Here is a 2,500-nt window from a genome sequence, read left to right as displayed (position 1 = left end):
TGAAGTGTAGTGGTTGGTGACTACTTGAGTGGCTTGTAGCAGCAGTGATGTCTGCACGGCTCAAGTGTTTGCCAGGCACTCAGATAAGTGACCCAGCAAAGTTGTTACAGAGTTCAGCCAAACATGATACAGATCAGCTTGGCTCACATACATGTGTGTAATACTGAATCCTAAGTCTTCAGGGGAAATGAAAGGTATGTATGGTTGGTGTGTGCTTCAGCTCACCACAACGTGATGCTTTGAGGAGTCGTCTGTAATTTAGTATAATTGGAGCTTGAGGTGTGCATCGATGATTTGGTACTGAGGAAGTGAAGACGTGACAAGGCTTAGGTCAGAGCACTGAGAGGACTGCGGTCAGTCATGCAGTAACTCAGTTGTGAGACAGCGTGGCTCACTGGACACTGCCCTGTGTCCACCCAAGGACAGGCTATTGGAGAATGTGGGTTATTCTCTCGTTCAAATCTTGCTGTTGTCCGCGTGTTAAAGGATGCACGGAAATGTATGTTGGGTGTTTGTTTCTATAGTAATCTTCGTGGCACTAAGTATGTGGATAAGGTGTTATTCGGAGGCATTGATAACTACACTTAAGTGTTAAGTATTCATTGTGTGTTTAACGGGTTCTATAAATAATGTTCCTTATCGGGGAGAACAAAGTGAATTGTGATTGTTGGGCTAGGTAACAACTGTCCATTATCGGGCAATGCATAGTGAGGGTTGTGTAAGAATAGTTATGTTGGTGTATGGTTGCAGGAGTTAGCAGCCAACGGCGTTAGGTTGCCAGGTGGACGAGTCAGGCCGAGTGGTGTCAACGTGAGGGCAGTGTAGCTGATCGTGTGGAAAGTGGGGTGCCAACTCCACTGGTTCTAATTACAAGTCTGGTTGTAGTGCCGGACTGGAGCAACAAATATGCCCATTGGATCGAGAATGTGTAGTGCACTGATGTGGGTAATGTGAACTGGAAATATAAATAAGGATTGAGACAAAATGGTATATTATGTTCCTTGTTACGTGGCACGTCTTCCTATAATCTCCGGCTACTCCTAGTTACGAGTAGATGCCTGCCTTTCAGTGTGGTCAACGCCACGACACACCAGGTTTCCTTTAACATTCTCTCTCTCTCTCTCTCTCTCTCTCTCTCTCTCTCTCTCTCTCTCTCTCTCTCTCTCTCTCTCTCTCTCTCTCTCTCTCTCTCTCTCTCTTTAAAACAATATAAAAATCGATAACAGCAACAACAGCAACAACAACAAGCCCAGCTCCACACCATCTGGTTCACCACCACCACAGCCCCAACACAACAGCAACACAACCACAGCCGTTAACACCTGTACTACCACCACCACCACCACCACCACAACACAAAGTACAAAACAAACTCGTGCAGGAAATTAAATCTGAATTGTGATTGGATTTATATAGTTTTTCCTCTACTTTATTTCCTCTTTCGTATTTCCTCTTTCGTAACAAATCGCTACTGTGCTTTTTTTTGTTTTTATCTCTTCTTTTTTCTTACTACTTCCTCTTCTTCCATTTTCCACTTACTCCTTCCTTCTGCCCAATTTATTCACGTGGATTCTCCCCTTTTTTCCCCCCTTTTTCATTCACTATCATTCATTTCCTTCTTCCTTTTTCATAATCAACACGTTTTCGCTTCCACTCAATGCCTCTTTCCCTTTTACACATCCATTGTTATTCATTATTTTCCTTTCTCTCATCGATTCTCTCTTTCCCTCTTCTTCTTTCATTCTTTCTTTCTTTCTTCACTGCAATTCCTTCCTTCCTTTTCCTTACATTCATTCATTCTTGTTTTCCTCTCCACATTAGCGCCTTCCTTCCCTCCTCCACACTCCTTCGCTTTCCTTCCTTTCTCCTGCACCTTTCTCTCTCTTGCACCCTTTCATTCGTTTCTCTTGCCCAGTCTCACACTACATATTCCCTCTTTTTCACCTTATTCCTTCCTTCCTCTCTTCTTTCCTCTACATTCTTTTACTCCTTTCCTTGCTTTACACTCCTTCCTCCTATTACCCTCTACCACTCTCACTCTTCCCTTCTTTCCCCTCTTCTTCCCCCTCGTTCTTTCCTCTTGTGCGCTCATATCTTGCATTCTGTTCTCTCTGCACCCACTACACCTCTTCCACCTCCTGCTCCACTTCCCTCCTTCAGCACTGCATTATTTCGCTTCTCACCTTCTTTCTTCCCTTCAGTAATTGCTCCACACAGACGCCATGTGGGTTAAGCGTGGAGGAGGAAGAGGAGGAGGAGGAGGAAGTGGTGGTGGTGGTGGAGTCCTTTGTAAGGCTTCTACACATCTGTTTAGGCTATTGATGTATGTGCGTGGCTGGTGAGACAAGAGGGATCAAATCAGATAATGAGGGATAGACAGTGGGGTTGAAAGAAGAAGTAGTAGAGGTTGGGTGAAGAACAGTGACAGAAGTATGAGAATGAAATATGACAGAAATGCCGTCTTGTCTGCGTCACAGGTGTTTCAGTTCATTTAGTTTTC

Source organism: Scylla paramamosain, chromosome 48 (genome assembly GCF_035594125.1).
Source record: "Scylla paramamosain isolate STU-SP2022 chromosome 48, ASM3559412v1, whole genome shotgun sequence".
Classification (NCBI taxonomy): Eukaryota; Metazoa; Arthropoda; class Malacostraca; order Decapoda; family Portunidae; genus Scylla; species Scylla paramamosain.
This window is presented reverse-complemented; position numbering follows the sequence as displayed.